Below are 17,278 nucleotides of genomic sequence, written 5' to 3'. Positions count from 1 at the left end.
CATTTTTGTTGTATGTAACATATATGCTTATATAGAAGCTGTAGACAGAAAGAGAAGAGGAATGTTAACGTTTAATTAAGACTGTTTGGAAAGTTGCTTCTCCTTTAGATTACACACATTGAAACAGTAAAAAAAAACTGTTGCATAGGTGTACATAGCTGATTTTGATTACTGGCTCAATAGTTTGTTTCCTTTTTATTCATTATATGGAGAAAGAACTCTGAATAGGAAGAGAACATACACTCACCTAAAGAATTATTTGAAACATCTGTTCTATTTCTCATTAATGCAATTATCTAGTCAACCAATCACATGGCAGTTGCTTCAATGCATTTAGGGGGGTGGTCCTGGTCAAGACAATCTCCTGAACTCCAAACTGAATGTCAGAATGGGAAAGAAAGGTGATTTAAGCAATTTTGAGCGTGGCATGGTTGTTGGTGCCAGACGGGCCGGTCTGAGTATTTCACAATCTGCTCAGTTAATGGGATTTTTACTCACAACCATTTCTAGGGTTTACAAAAAATGGTGTGAAAAGGGAAAAACATCCAGTATGCGGCAGTCCTGTGGGCAAAAATGCCTTGTGGATGCTAGAGGTCAGAGGAGAATGGGCCGACTGATTCAAGCTGATAGAAGAGCAACGTTGACTGAAATAACCACTCGTTACAACCGAGGTATGCAGCAAAGCATTTGTGAAGCCCCAACAAGCACAACCTTGAGGCGGATGGGCTACAACAGCAGAAGACCCCACCGGGTACCACTCATCTCCACTACAAATAGGAAAAAGAGGCTACAATTTGCACGAGCTCACCAAAATTGGACTGTTGAAGACTGGAAAAATGTTGCCTGGTCTGATGAGTCTTGATTTCTGCTGAGACATTCAAATAGTAGAGTCCGAATTTGGCGTAAACAGAATAAGAACATGTATCCATCCTCTGATGGCTACTTCCAACAGGATAATGCACCATGTCACAAAGCTCGAATCATTTCAAATTGGTTTCTTGAACATGACAATGAGTTCACTGTACTAAAATGGCCCCCACAGTCACCAGATCTCAACCCAATAGAGCATCTTTGGGATGTGGTGGAACGGGAGCTTCGTGCCCTGGATGTGCATCCCTCAAATCTCCATCAACTGCAAGATGCTATCCTATCAATATGGGCCAACATTTCTAAAGAATGCTATCAGCACCTTGTTGAATCAATGCCACGTAGAATTAAGGCAGTTCTGAAGGCAAAAGGGGGTCCAACACTGTATTAGTATGGTGTTCCTAATAATTCTTTAGGTGAGTGTACATGTTTATCAAGATCTATATTGTGATACTTCAAAAACACTGTTGTTCTGTTATCTTCAATACTATTTAACTCCTTAAGGCTGCGTTCACACGGGTGAGATTTCAGCGCGGGTGCAATGCGGTAGGTGAACGTATTGCACCCGCACTGAATCCTGACCCATTCATTTCAATGGGGCTGTTCAGATGAGCGGTGATTTTCACGCATCACTTGTGGTTGCGTGAAAATCGCAGCATGCTCTATATTCAGCGTTTTTCACGCAACGCAGGCCCCATAGAAGTGAATGGGGTTGCGTGAAAATCGCAAGCATCCGCAAGCAAGTGCGGATGCGGTGCGATTTTCACGCACGGTTGCTAGGAGACGATCGGGATGGAGACCCGATCATTATTATTTTCCCTTATAACATGGTTATAAGGGAAAATAATAGCATTCTGAATACAGAATGCATAGTAAACTAGCGCTGGAGGGGTTAAAATAAATAAATAAATTTAACTCACCTTAATCCACTTGATCGCGTAGCCCGGCATCTCCTTCTGTCTCCTTTGCTGAACAGGACCTGTGGTGAGCATTAATTACAGGTAAAGGACCTTTGGTGACGTCACTCCGGTCATCACATGATCCATCACATGATCTTTTACCATGGTGATGGATCATTTGATGACCGGAGTGACGTCACAAAAGGTCCTTTACCTGTAATGAATGCTCACCACAGGTCCTGTTCAGCAAAGGAGACAGAAGGAGATGCCGGGCTACGCGATCAAGTGGACTAAGGTGAGTTAAATAATTTTTTATTTTTTTAACCCCTCCAGCGCTAGTTTACTATGCATTCTGTATTCAGAATGCTATTATTTTCCCTTATAACTATGTTATAAGGGGAAATAATGCAATCTACAGAACACCGATCCCAAGACCGAACTTCTGTGAAGAATTTCGGGTTTGGGTACCAAACATGCACGATTTTTCTCGCGCGAGTGGAAAACACATTACAATGTTTTGCACTCGCGCGGAAAAATCGCGGGTGTTCCCGCAACACACCCGCACATTTTCCCGCAACGCCCGTGTGAACCCAGCCTAAGGACCTTATTTCACCTTAAGGACCAGGCCATTTTTTGCAAATCTGACCAGTGTCACTTTAACTGGTGATAACTTTAAAACGCTTTTACTAATCCAGGCCATTCTGAGATTGTTTTTTCGTCACATATTGTACTTCATGACACTGGTAAAATGAAGTAAAAAAAAAATTCATTTTTATTTATAAAAAAATACCAAATTTGCCAAAAATTTAGAAAAATTAGCAAATTTACAAGTTTCAATTTATCTACTTCTATAATACATAGTAATACCTACAAAAATAGTTATTACTTTACATTCCCCATATGTCTACTTCATGTTAGGATCATTTTAGGAGTGACATTTTATTTTTGGGTGACGTTACAAGGCTTAGAAGTTTAAAAGTAAATACTGAAATTTCGCAAAAATTTTCAAAAACCAACTTTCTAAGGACCAGTTCGGGTCTGAAGTCACTGAAGAAACTACACCCATCAAGGTATTCAGAACTGATTTTACAAACATCGTCAACCCTTTAGGTGTTTCACAAGAGTTAATGGCAAATGGAGATAAAATTTCAGAATTTCGATTTTTGGGCAAATTTTCCATTTTAATCTATTTTTTCCAGTAACAAAGCAAGGGTTAACAGACAAACAAAACTCAATATTTATTGCCCCGATTCTGTAGTTTGCAGAAACACCCTATATGTGGCCGTAAACTACTGTACGGCCACACAGTAGGGAGTATAGGGAAAGGTGCGCCATATGGTTTTTGGAAGGCAGATTTTGCTGGACTGGTTTATTTACACCATGTCCCATTTAAAGCCCCCCTGATGCACCCCTAGAGTAGAAACTCCAAAAAAGTGACCCCATCTAAGAAACTACACCCCTCAAGGTATTCAAAACTGATTTTACCCCATATGTGATCGTACACTACTGTACGGCCACGCGGCGGGGCGTAGAGGGAAAGGAGCGCCGTGTGGTTTTTGGAGGGCTGATTTTTATGGACCGGTTTATTTACACCGTGTCCTGTTTCAACCCCCCTGATGCACCCCTGGGGTAGAAACTCCCTAAAAGTGATCCCATCTAAGAAACTACACCCCTCAGGGTATTCAAAACTGATTTTACAAACTTTGTTAACCCTTTAGGTGTTGCACAAGAGTTATTGGCAAATGGGGATGAAATTTGAGAATTACATTTTTTGGCCAAATTTTCCATTTTAACCTATTTTTTCCACTAACAAAGCAAGGGTTAACAGCCAAACAAGACTGTATCTTTATTGCCCTGACTCTGCCGTTTACAGAAACACACTACTGTACGGCCACACGGTGGGGTGTAGAGGGAAAGGAGCGCCGTGTGGTTTTTGGAGGGCTGATTTTTATGGACCGGTTTATTTACACCGTGTCCTGTTTCAACCCCCCTGATGCACCCCTGGAGTAGAAACTCTCTAAAAGTGACCCCATTTTGGAAACTACAGGATAAGGTGGCGGTTTTGTTGGGACTATTTTTAGGGTACATATGATTTTTGGTTGCTCTATATTACATTTTTGTAAGGTAAGGTTACCAAAAATTTAAATTCAGAAATTTAATCTCCATTTGCCATTAACTGTTGAGGAACACCTAAAGGGTTAATAAAGTTTGTAACATCAGTTTTGAATACCTTGAGAGGTGTAGTTTCTTAGATGGGGTCACTTTTAGGGAGTTTCTACTCTAGGGGTGCATCAGGGGGGCTTCAAAAGGGACATGGTGTCAATAAAAAAAAGCCATCAAAATCGGCCTTCCAGAAACCATGTTGGTCCTTTTCTTTTGCGCTCTGCCTTTTAGTGATACAGCAGTTTACAACCACAAATGTGGCGTTTATGTAAACTGCAGTATCAGGGTAATAAATATTACGTTTTGTTTGGTTGTTAACCCTTGCTTTGTTACCGGAAAAAACGGATTGAAATGGAAAAGTGCCAAAAATAGCTGTTTTGGCACCGTTTTTTTTTTTGTTTTTTTGTTAATCTGGGGGGTTAGGTCATGGGGTATTTTTATAGAAGATAGAATAAACTCCAGCAAAATTTACATTGGTGTTCTAAGCGCTTATACCAATTGCATACACTTGCATGCTATACCTCTCCTCAGCGCAGCACTATCTGGCTCCTTCCTCCAGAGCGGCATGTGTCTGAAAAAGGCTATTGTGCCGAAACGTCACACAAAGTGTTAAGAACACCAAAGTAAATTTTGCTGGAGTTTATTCTATCATATATACGGGGTGGGATCCCGACTCCACGCAGCACCACCTAGTGTGCCACACTGGTCTACTATATCAGTATTTTTATAGAGGAAATTCTTACGGACGCGGCAATACCTAATAAGTCTCCTTTTTTACAATTATTTAGGTTTTAGACTATATTATCCTTTTTGATACAAAAAATTTTTTTTTGTATCTCTAAAGTGTAAGAATCATTTTTTCTTATTAGTTTTTTAGCCGATTATCTTATGTAGGGGCTCATTTTTTGCGGGATGAGAGGACGGTTTTATTGGCACTATTTTGGGGGCTATATGACTTTTTGATCGCTTGCTATTAAACTTTTTGTTATGTAAGGTGACAAAAAAAGTTCTTTTTTGCACCAATTTATATATATTTTTTGGACCGTGTTAATCTGGGGGGTTAGGTCATGGGGTATCTTTATAGAGGAGATTATTACCGACGCGGCGATACCTAATTTGTATACTTTTTTTTAAATTATTTTATTTTTTAATTTTTTTTTGGGTGTCTCAAGTCTGAGAACCAGTTTTTTTTAATCTATTTGTCAGTGGCTAAATTGGGATATAAATTTAGTACTCCATGGAAGTGTGGTACTCCCTGAAGCAACCGTCAATGCAGAGGCCAGGATCATCGGGGCACGTGTCGCACTGAGTAGTGGTATCTTTCCGTATCCCCCTCCTGCGACACACTCTGCACTTTTTTGGGGATTGTCCCTTCTTTCCAGTATGGGGGACCACACCTGGAAAGTGTTGGCCAGGGACAACCCGGGCGCCTCCAGTTTCCGAGGTACTCCGGCCTGCTCTTTCCCGGTCCGAAAAGATCAGGGCCTTGAGGACTGCCTCATAGAACTGAAGGAATGTCCCTGTGTTGCCAGCGCTCCAGGACAGCACAAAAGAGTTGTACAAGGCAACCTGCACCAAGTAGACCGCAACTTTTTTGTACCATGCCTGTTATATGGCGTTATATGGCTTGAGGACTAGATCAGAGAGATCAACTCCTCCCATATACCGATTATAGTCGACGGTAGTCGGTACCTCGCACAGGGACAGGGGTGATGCCGTTACCATGAATTGTGGACAGTACAAGGACATCCCTCTTGTCCTTATATCTGACGAGCAACAGGTTTTCACTGCTAAGGGCACGGGTCTCACCCCTGGGGATAGGTACCTGGAGGGGGTGGGCAGGGAGGCCGCGTTGATTTTTCTGCATGGTCCCACAAGCGGACGTGGATCTGGCGGCGAGGGACTGGAACAAGGGGATACTAGTATAAAAGTTATCCACGTACAGGTGATAACCTTTATCTAGCAGTGGGTGCATAAGGTCCCACACAAGTTTCCCGCTAACACCCAGAGTGGGGGGACATTCTGGGGGTTGAATACGGGAATCTCGCCCCTCGTACACACGAAACTTGTAAGTGTACCGAGGTACTCTCACAAAGTTTGTACAGCTTCACGCCATATTTCGCCCGCTTTGAGGGAACATACTGGCGGAAAATGAGTCTCCCCTTGAACGTAATGAGAGACTCATCAACCGCGACCTCCCTTCCAGGTACATAGGCCTGTACAAATTTTGCCCCAAAGTGATCGATGACCGGCCGCATTTTATACAGACGGTCATAGGCAGGATCACCTTGGGGGGGGGGGGGGACATGCTGCATTATCTGAATAATGCAGGCATTTCCGGATGGCCTCAAACCGGGTACGTGTCATGGCCGTACTGTAAAGTGGGGTCTGGTAGAGGACGTCCCCACTCCAGTAATGCCTGACACTAGGTTTCTTGACTAGGCCCATGTTCAGCACGAGGCCCCAAAATTTCCTCATCTCGGCTGCACTGACCGGGGTCCAGCCACCGGGCCTAACCAAAAAGGAGCCCGGGTGTTGAGCAACGAACTGTTGGGCGTACAGGTTCGTCTGCTCCACCATTAGATTTACCAGTTGGTCACTGAAAAAAAGACAAAAAAAGTAATATTCAGTGAAGCCCACTGGGGAAATCTGGATTCCTGATTGGCCTACAAACTCAGGAATCACGGGCTCAAATCGCTCTGGGGTACACCAGACAAGTTCACCAGCAGGGGGCTCCGGTGGATTTAACTGGTGGGCTGGAAAACTAGTACGAGCCCTAGAGCTGCTCGTACTAGGGTGGGCTACAGGGTCCCTAGCATGGCGGTCTCCTTGCTCCGCCTGGCGGCGTCTCCGCCGCCTTGGGGGCTCATCATCATCGCTAGATGATGAGGAGGACGCGGATGACAACAGGAAAGTGGGGTCATCCTCGTCCTCACTAGGACTCTCGGACTCAGATGCAAGCTGGGCATATGCCTCCTGGGCCGAGAACATCCGGTGGGCCATAGGGGAGTGTTTGTGTGCGTGCGTGTAAATCTTTATTCAGTGTGCATGTGTGTGGGGGCACGGGTGTTCACGTACTTATCCCTAAAACTAACAGAAAAAAAAAAGACTAACTAAAAAAAGGGGGAAAATGTGAATTTTTAAAAAATATATAATTCAAAACTGCTGATCAACCGTCTGAAGTTGATCAGCGGTGGGGTGTGCGATGCGCTAACAGTGGCCGGACGCTAAGAGTGGCGGCCACAGTCAGCGTACGCACAAAAGAAAAAAAAAAATGCCTGCTCCCCAAAAAAGTTGTGGGGGGGAGGGAGGGGCAGGGGGGCAAGCGGCAGCACCCCTGGGGGGTCTAGGGTCACACTAACTTTCCCTTTATTATCCCTGCCTAGCCCAACCTTGCCCTAGACTTTCCCTAATTACCTGCTAATCAGATGGGGGGTGCTGGGGCACAGATCGGGTCCTGGGGGCAAGGATGGGTGCTGGGGCACAGATGGGGTGATGCTGGCTCAGATCCACACGTGCACAGCAGCGCTCCTCTCTCCTCGGGCTCCGGACACAAAAGGAGGAGGAGAGGAGCGCTGCTATGATTTGAATCTCCCGCCGGCCCGCCCACCTACCAATCAGAGGTGATCCTGAGAGGTGATGTCACCATCACCACTCAGGATCTAAGGATGGTGATTGGTGGGGTAAAAACACACCACCGATCATCATCCTGGTCCGGGTTATCGGGTCCGCAGAGACCCGAATAACCCGGAAACGCAGCGATCGCCTACACGGGGGGGGGGTTACAGGACCCCCCGGCGCATTTGCCCCAGGTGCACCGGGTTCCGATCACCGCCCGCCGCGTGTGTCCAGAAGAGGTTAAAGAGGACCTGAAACTTCTCCTGACAAGTTTGTTTTAGTAACTAGTTGCATTTCCCAAGTAATAATTCTGGAACATCTACTTTTATGTCTCTATGATGTTCTATTCCTTTATTATTCCTTCTAGAAGTTATAAATGAATTGCTATCAGTTAGCAGATAGGTGTTACCATTTGGGTGAGGGGGGGTGGCCTTGCACATTCTGACATCCAATCAGTACTGCCAAACACCCATCTGGACCTCCATTTCAAACTACCAGTAATTCATTCATAACTTCTAGCAGGAATAATAAATGAATGGTACAAAATAGAGTCATAAGAATAGATACTCCAGAATTGGTATTACATGGGGAGTACAAGTACTTACTAAAACAGACATGTCAGGAGAGGTGACAGGTCCTCTATAAGGCCTCATGCACACGACCGTTGTGTGCATCCGTGGCCGTTGTGCCGTTTTCCTTTTTTTTTCGCGGACCCATTGACTTTCAATGGGTCCGTGGAAAAATCGGAAAATGCACCGTTTTGCAGCCGAGACCGTGATCCATGTATCCTGTCCGTCAAAAAAATATGACCTGTCCTATTTTTTTGGCGGACAACGGTTCACGGACCCATTCAAGTCAATGGGTCCGTGAAAGAACACGGATGCACACAAGATTGGCATCCGTGTCCGTGATCAGTGGCCATAGGTTACTTTAATACAGACGGATCCAAAGATCCGCCTGCATAAAAGCTTTTTCAGATCTAAGTTTCCACTTCGTGAAAACTCAGATCCGACAGTATATTCTAACACAGAAGCGTTCCCATGGTGATGGGGACGCTTCTAGTTAGAATACACTACAAACTGTGTACAAGACTGCCCCTCTGCTGCCTGGCAGCACCCGATCTCTTACAGGGGGCCGTGATCAGCACAATTAACCCCTTCAGGTGCGGCACCTGAAGGGGTTAATTGTACTATCATATGCCCCTGTAAGAGATCAGGGCTGCCAGGCAGCAGGGGGCAGACCCTCCCCCCTCCCCAGTTTGAATATCATTGGTGGCCAGTGCGGCCCCCCCCCCCCTCTATTGTAATAATAGGTTGGTGGCCAGTGCGGCCCCCACTCCCTCTATTGTAATAATATGTTGGTGGCACAGTGTGCCCCCTCTATTGTAATAATTCATTGGTGGCACAGTGTGCGCCCCCCATCGGCCCCCCCTCCCTCTATAGCATTAACAACATTGGTGGCCAGTGTGCGGCCTCCCATCTCCCCCCCCCATCATTGGTGGCAGCGGAGTTCCGATCGGAGTCCCAGTTTAATCGCTGGGGCTCCGATCGGTAACCATGGCAACCAGGACGCTACTACAGTCCTGGTTGCCATGGTTACTTAGCAATAGTATAATAGTAGAAGATTCATACTTACCTGCGCCAGGCTGCTGCGATGTTCGTGTCCGGCCGGGAGCTCCACCTACTGGTAAGTGACAGGTCTGTGCGGCGCATTGCTAAATGAACTGTCACTTACCAGTAGGAGGAGCTCCCGGCCGGACACAGACATCGCAGCTCCCAGGTAAGTATGAATCTTTTACTATTGTACTATTGCTAGTAACCCGCTGCCACCAATGATCGGGGGGGAGAGATGGGAGGCTGCACACTGGCCACCAATGTTGTCAATGCTATAGAGGGAGGGGGGCCGATGGGGTGCGCACACTGTGCCACCAACGATTTATTACAATAGAGGGAGGAAGGGGGGGGGGGGCGCACACTGTGCCACCAACGATTTATTACAATAGAGGGAGGAAGGGGGGGGCGCACACTGTGCCACCAACGATTTATTACAATAGAGGGAGGAAGGGGGGGGGGCGCACACTGTGCCACCAACGAATTATTACAATAGAGGGAGGAGGGGGGGGGGCGGGGGCGCACACTGTGCCACCAACGAATTATTACAATAGAGGGAGGAAGGGGGGGGGGCCGCACTGGCCACCAATGATATTCAAACTGGGGAGGGGGGGGTCTGCCCCCTGCTGCCTGGCAGCCCTGATCTATTACAGGGGGATATGATAGTACAATTAACCCCTTCAGGTGCGGCATCTGAGGGGTTAATTGTGCTGATCACGGCCCCCTGTAAGAGATCGGATGCTGCTAGGCAGCAGGGGGCAGTCATGTAAACAGTTTGTAGTATATTCTAACTAGAAGCGTCCCCATCACCATGGGAACGCCTCTGTGTTAGAATATACTGTCGGAAATGAGGTTTCACGATCTAACTCATATCCGACAGTATATTCTAACATAGAGGCGTTCCCATGGTGATGGGGACGCTTCAAGTTAAAATATACCATCGGATTGGAGAAAACTCCGATCCGATGGTATAAAAGGGACTCCAGACTTTACATTGAAAGTCAATGGGGACGGATCCGTTTGAAATGGCACCATATTGTGTCAACGTCAAACGGATCCGTCCCCATTGACTTGCATTGTAATTCAGGACAGATCCGTTTGGCTCCGCACGGCCAGGCGGACACCAAAACGACTTTTTTTTCATGTCCGTGGATCCTCCAAAAATCAAGGAAGACCCACGGACGAAAAAACGGTCACGGATCACGGACCAACGGACCCCGTTTTTGCGGACCGTGAAAAAAAACGTCCGTGTGCATGAGGCCTAAGACTCAGTTCATTTGCAAATTGCAACAACTTGCATGATGCATTGTGGCCCCTTGTTGAAGTTTAACCCTTTCACGCCCTGCGCCGTACATGTACGGCGCTGGGCGGGTGTTTAAAGATAGCGCCAGCTCCTGCCCGCTGCGGGCACCATAGCCGCAGGTGGCCACCTGCTTCTTTTAGCAGACACCCGCTGATCGCGGGTAATGCCGATCTCGGACATTTAACCCCTTAGATGTCGTGGTCAATCCTGACCGCGGCATCTGAGCGCCCTGAAATTGAAAGTGCGCACTTTCGGTTGTGCTCCGGCTCCCCGTGTGGCGATTGGAGGAGCCGAAGCGTGTATGCAGCAGCCCGTGTCTTTATGAATGACAGGAGGCTGCTGCATAGTATTTCCTATGGAGCCCTTGCCTGTAATAGGGTTCCGTAGAAAAGTAGTAAAATCATCATAGATTCCAGTGCAAGTGCATTGGAGTCTATGATAATAGCAATCTAATAATTGCATGTTATAGTTCCCTATCGGAACTATAAAAAAGTGAAAAAAAAGAAAAAGAAAATAAATAAATAAAAAAACATAAAAATTCAAATCACCCCCCTTTTCCTAAAATAAAATAAAAGAACAAAAAAAATTAAATAATGCACATCGTGGGTGTCGCGATGTTCAAAAACGCCCATTCAGCAAAAAAGCATCCAAATGGCCGATTCATCGTTTTTGGTCGCTTTATTTTCTAGAAAGAAATGTAATAAAAAGTGATAAAATAAGTCATACACACCCCAGAATGGTATCAATGAAAAGTTCAGATCGACCCACAAAAAATGAGCCCTCACACAGCTCCGTACACATCATTACAAAAAAGTTATAAGGGTCAAAATGTGGCGACAAAAAAAAAAGAAGCTTTTTTTCCCACTTTTTAATTTTTTTAGCACTATTAAAATGCAAGAAAAACTATACATACCTGTATAAGGTATCGCCAGATTCCTACTGACCTGTAGAATAAAAGTAACTGGTCAGTTTTATCGCACATCGAGCGTCATAAATAAAAAAAAACTTAAAACTGTGGTGGAATTGCTTTTTTTTTTTCAATTTTACCCCATTTGGAATTTTTTCCCCGCTTCCCACTACATCATATGCAATATTAAATGGTGGAATTTGAAAGTAAAACTTGTCCTGCAAAAAACAAGCCCTCATATGGCTATGAGAACAGAAAAATAAAAAAGTTATGACTCTGAGAAGGCAGGGAGCACAAAATAAAAAAATACTCCGGGCCTGAAGGGGGTCATGTACCAATTATCACAATTAATTATCCATATTAATTATTAAGTACTCAGTTTTTTGCAGTGTGATAATATGGATCAAAAACATTGGGGGAGATTTATCAAACTGATAAAGTAGAACTGGCTTAGTTGCCAAAAGCAACCAATCAGATTCCACCTTTCATTTTTGACTGCTCCTTTGGAAAATGAAAGGTGAGATCTGATTGCTTGCTATGGGCACCTAAGGCAGTTCTACTTTACACCAGTTTGATGAATGACCCCAATCATCTATCTGATAATATAAGGCTGGGTTCACACGGGCGTGTCCGGATTAGGTCCGGATGCGTCCCGGTGTGTTGCGGCAAACCCGCGCGAGTAGGAATGCAATTGCAGTCAGTTTTGACTGCGATTGCGTTCCGATGTTCAGTTTTTATCACAATGTTTTTTGCACGCGCGTGATAAAAAACCGACTATGGTACCCAGACCCGAACTTCTTTACAGAAGTTCGGGCTTGGGATCGGTGTTCTGTAGATTGTATTATTTTCCCTTATAACATGGTTATAAGGGAAAATAATAGCATTCTGAATACAGAATGCTTAGTAGGTGATCAATTGAGGGTTAAAAAAAAATAAAAAAATTAACTCACCTCCTCCGCGTAGTTACCGGTCTCTTCTTTACTTCTTTAATGATGAGCTGTCGGCTAAAGGACCTTTGGTGACGTCAGATCACATGCTCCAATCACATGGTACATCACCACGGTGATGGACCATGTGATTGGAGCATGTGATCTGACGTCACCAAAGGTCCTTTAGCCGACAGCTCATCAGAAGAGACTGGTAACTACGCGATCAAGAGGAGAAGGTGAGTTAATTTGTTTATTTTTTTTAACCCCTCCAGCGCTATTTCACTAAGCATTCTGTATTCAGAATGCTATTATTTTCCCTTATAACCATGTTATAAGGGAAAATAATACAGTGAATAGACTGTCACCTAGCAACCATGCGTGAAAATCGCATCCGCACTTGCTTGCGGATGCTTGCGATTTTCACGCAACCCCATTCACTTCTATGGGGCCTGCGTTGCGTGAAAAATGCAGAATATAGAGCATTCTGCGAGTTTCACGCAATGCACAAGTGAAGCGTGAAAATCATCGCTCATCTGAACAGCCCCATTGAAATGAATGGGTCAGGATTCAGTGCGGGTGCAATGCGTTCACCTACCGCATTGCACCCGCGCGGAAATCTCGCCCGTGTGAACGCAGCCTAACTCAACACATTATGGATATAGAGCTTGTGTCTGGACAGTCAGGAGCCCAATACTAATCCAATGTCAATAGTTGCACCTGAGCTTTCCTTTAATGTAATAATTTCACTGCTAGTGTTCATATACTAGATATAGGAAACACAATGTATCATCTTTGTCACTTATTACGTGCCTTGTGCACATGACCTGTCTTCTAAAGCGTTTTCCATGTTCAATGAGCTTGACTGGAATGTAACACATGCAAGCCTTTCTATTTAAATGTATTTCCATTTTAAGCTCCTATCCAAAATGTTTTCATCACATAAGATTAGAAGTAAGACATGTTTTGTACATCTTGTTACAGCCAAGAACCACAGTAACTTGATTGTAAAGGCGGTATAGCTGATTTACAATATGTCTGACATATGTGTCTCTAGACAGTAACACAGCTTTAACGGCTCTTTACTCCCTCAGTTTCCTAACATCTTACAACATTGCACAATTTACCCCACGCTTGTGATCGGCACTAAAACGCTTTGTTTTCTCCTGGCCTACATTTTATTGTTTCAGCTGAAGGCTGATTCAGATATCCAGTCTCAGATGTTGAAATGCTGTTCCAAAAAGACTACGTTGCTTGATACTTGGTCAAACAATGCAGAGAACATGTTGATTAGGCTTGAGCGAATCGAGTTTCGGATCATAGATGTGAAGTTGATTCGTTAAAAAAACGTAGTTTATCATGCTGTTTCCGTACATCATTAAAATGTATGGGCTCCTTGTAGCCAAAGTTGCTAGGTCGACTGTGGTACTGGCTGGTACCTCTGTACCAAAGCCAACTTCGGATTGTAAAATGTTTTTAAATACACAGGTACGAATACGGAAGTCATTTATCAAAGTCTCATGCAACTTCGGCCTAGACGAAGTTTTGCTACACGTAGTCTATACATTTTAACTCTGTACAGAAACAGCATTACCAACAAAGTTTTTAAATGAAACATCTTAGGACATATGCGTCTCTTCCATATTCATGAGCTGCCTACTCCCCTCACCCACCTGTCGCTGATTGCCAGCTGTATAGTGTTAGGGCGTATACACATGAGCGTATATATTTTGCAGTCCACAAAACCCAGATCCGCAACATACAGATGATGCCCGTCCGTGTGATGTTAGTCGCATCAGGATCATGAATGTTTCTTTCCCATTGCCCTGAGTATCGGCCAATGTAAAAGGGTCCTAAAGAATCGGTTATGTGGTTGTGACCCTGATCCTAAGATTTACAAATCCTGTGACATCCTCTGTGTTATTGGTGCATAATTGTATGTGCAGCTGCTAACAACTAGGGAGCCACAAGCAGCATCCTCAAAGCCACATGTGGTTCCAGAGGCACTGGTTGGGAAGCCATGCTGTTTATTAATACCCTATACTAGTACATGGATTGCAGGATAAAACTTACCAGGAAACGTTAAAGGACCTTAACATGTATAGCTTGGAAGAAAGAAGAGACAGAGGGGATATGATAGAAACTTTTAAATACATAAAGGGAATCAACTCGGTAAAGGAAGAGAGCATATTTAAAAGAAGAAAAACTACCACAAGAGGACACAGTTTTAAATTAGAGGGGCAAAGGTTTAAAAGTAATATCAGGAAGTATTACTTTACTGAGAGAGTAGTGGATGCATGGAATAGCCTTCCTGCAGAAGTGGTAGCTGCAAATACAGTGGAGGAGTTTAAGCATGCATGGGATAGGCATAAGGCCATCCTTCATATAAGATAGGGCCGGGGGCTATCCATAGTATTCAGTATATTGGGCAGACTAGATGGGCCAAATGGTTCTTATCTGCCGACACATTCTATGTTTCTATGTTTCTAAGGTTGTCTACCATACATGGCCCAAATGTAGTTATATAGCATAGTCCCACTGTCTTTATAGGATGACGTGTACATAGAGATGAAAGCATGAGATGACAAGCATCAAGAAGAATAAACAAAAGAACAAGAGCTTTTCATAGTCAAGTCTGTGTATCAGGAAAGAAAAATAAAAGTATAAAATTGCAGTTACATTTAGAAGTAATGTGTTACACATGTGGAGGATATCATGCTGCCTGCACACAAGGTCTGACCGGCTATACTGTGCTTTGCTAATTCCAGGAATGACGACCAGGGTCTTCTGGGAAACTAGGGTCAGAAACATAGGCATGGGTCAGTAAATGGCATGAAAAGTAAGGCCAACTAAACATTTACTAAGTGCATATAATAACTAAGTACATGTAATAACTAACTTAAGCATCTTAACCTCTCAAGAAGTCAATAAGAAACTGAAAGGAAAATGGATAAAATGTTAAATTGTGACTCAGAAACCATATGATCAAGTTGTTTAACAGAATATTTATCATGTTTTTTAATGGCCGTTCTGCATCCAGCTGCTGTAGATTTCTGATTAGGTACATGGACTGCCTGAGAATGCGTCTAATATATGACAAGGCCTGCACAGAGGATATCGTAGGCCGCTGTAAAATGCTGGTCTATAATAAATTCCCCCCTATAAGGGCTCATACACACAAACGTTTGCCGGCTGTTCCGTGCATTAGTGCCTGCAATTTGCGGTCGCCAATGCACGGGCACCATCCGTGCGGTTGCCGTAGACAAACCCAACTTGAATCGGTCCGTAATCTGCCCGCACCACAAAAAAAAAGAACAATCAGTTTTTTTTTGCAGTGCAGATGCACGGAGAGAAACCCGTAGTGCTTCCATGGGGTTCCATGGGGTTCCATGGGGTTCCGTGCCTCCACCACTGCTTCTGGATTGCAGAACCATTCAAGTGGCTGCAATACAGGCATGGCCGGTCAATGGCCTTTTGCATGAGCCCTAACACTGGTCTTAAAAGCATTATCCCACAAATTTAAAGCTTTTTTCTTTTACACATGTATCTGATTCTCTGGTGGACTTTCTTCATTTTCTGTGGGTGGGCAGCAGCTCACATGAGACAATCAAGCTTCCAGGATACATTGCAAGTCGCTTTTGCTAACCCCTTCCTCCCCTGCATACAAAATAGTCCCCTCACATATAGCCCCAGATATACAGTACATATGGTATGTAATATCCCCACATATTCCTTCTCCACTATCTGCACCACTTCACCTACCATGAGATCGCTATGATGGCACAGAGAGGAGGAAAGGAGCAGGAAGCAATTGAACATGTTAGGGTACTTTCACACTTGCAGCAGAGGATTCCGGCAGGCAGTTCCGTCGGCAAACGGATGCATTTGTGAGATGGATCCAGATGCGGATCTGTCTCACAAATGCATTGCAATACCGGATCCGTCTTTCAGGTTGTAATCCAGAAAAACGGATACGGTATTTATTTTTTTCAAATTTGTAAAGGTCTGCGCATGCGCAGACCGCAAAACTGGATCCGTTTTTCCAGAACACTTGGGGCCGGATCTGGCATTAATGCATTTTAATGGAAATGAATGCCTGCAAGTGATCAGTATTTTTGGCCGGAGATAAAAATGCAGCATGCTGCGTTATTTTCTACGGCCAAAAAACGTAAGAGGGACTGAACTGATGCATCCCGATGCATACTGAACGGAATGCTCTCCATTCAGAATGCATTAGGATAAAACTGATCAGTTTTTTTCCAGTATTGAGCACCTGTGACGGAACTCAATACCGGAAAAGAAAAACGCTAGTGTGAAAGTACCCTTAGTCCACACAGAATGCAGAAGAAAGGAGAAGAAGGATAACCAGCAGGGGTGCTACCAGTGAGGACACTGTAATCTATATCAAAAAAATAAACAATATTTTTATTGCATGTATATTGTAATAATACTTAATTTAAAATGCCCTGTTTATTGCCTAGTTTTTCTTTTGTGAGATAAGGCTACTTTCACATCTGTCAGGGGATCGGAAAAAATGTGTCAATAATGCAACTGTCTGCATCTGTTCAGAAAGGATCTGGTTGTATTATCTCCAAAATGAACAAGACGGATCCGGCACCATTGACTTACATTGTGTTTCATGCCGGATCCGGCATGTTCAGTTTCCTGTACAGCACACAAAAACGCTGCTTGCAGTGGTTTTCTGTCCGGTATGGGAACCCAACAAAATGGAACAAAATGCATTCTGGTGGACTCTGTTCCGGTTTGTTCAGTTTATTCATTATCAATGGGGACAAAACTGAAGTTTTGAAACTGAAACTCCAGTTTCAAGATACTCTGCCGGATCTCAAAACCGGAAAGGAAAACACAGATGTGAAAGTAGCCTTACCCCTTTAACATGTGATAAATATTTGTATTTCTAATGGTATCAGTGACAATTGTGAACAAGCCTTTGCCATTAATGTAAATATGTTTGAAGTCTACTG

Source organism: Bufo bufo, chromosome 2 (assembly GCF_905171765.1).
Source record: "Bufo bufo chromosome 2, aBufBuf1.1, whole genome shotgun sequence".
Taxonomy (NCBI): Eukaryota; Metazoa; Chordata; class Amphibia; order Anura; family Bufonidae; genus Bufo; species Bufo bufo.
This window is presented reverse-complemented; position numbering follows the sequence as displayed.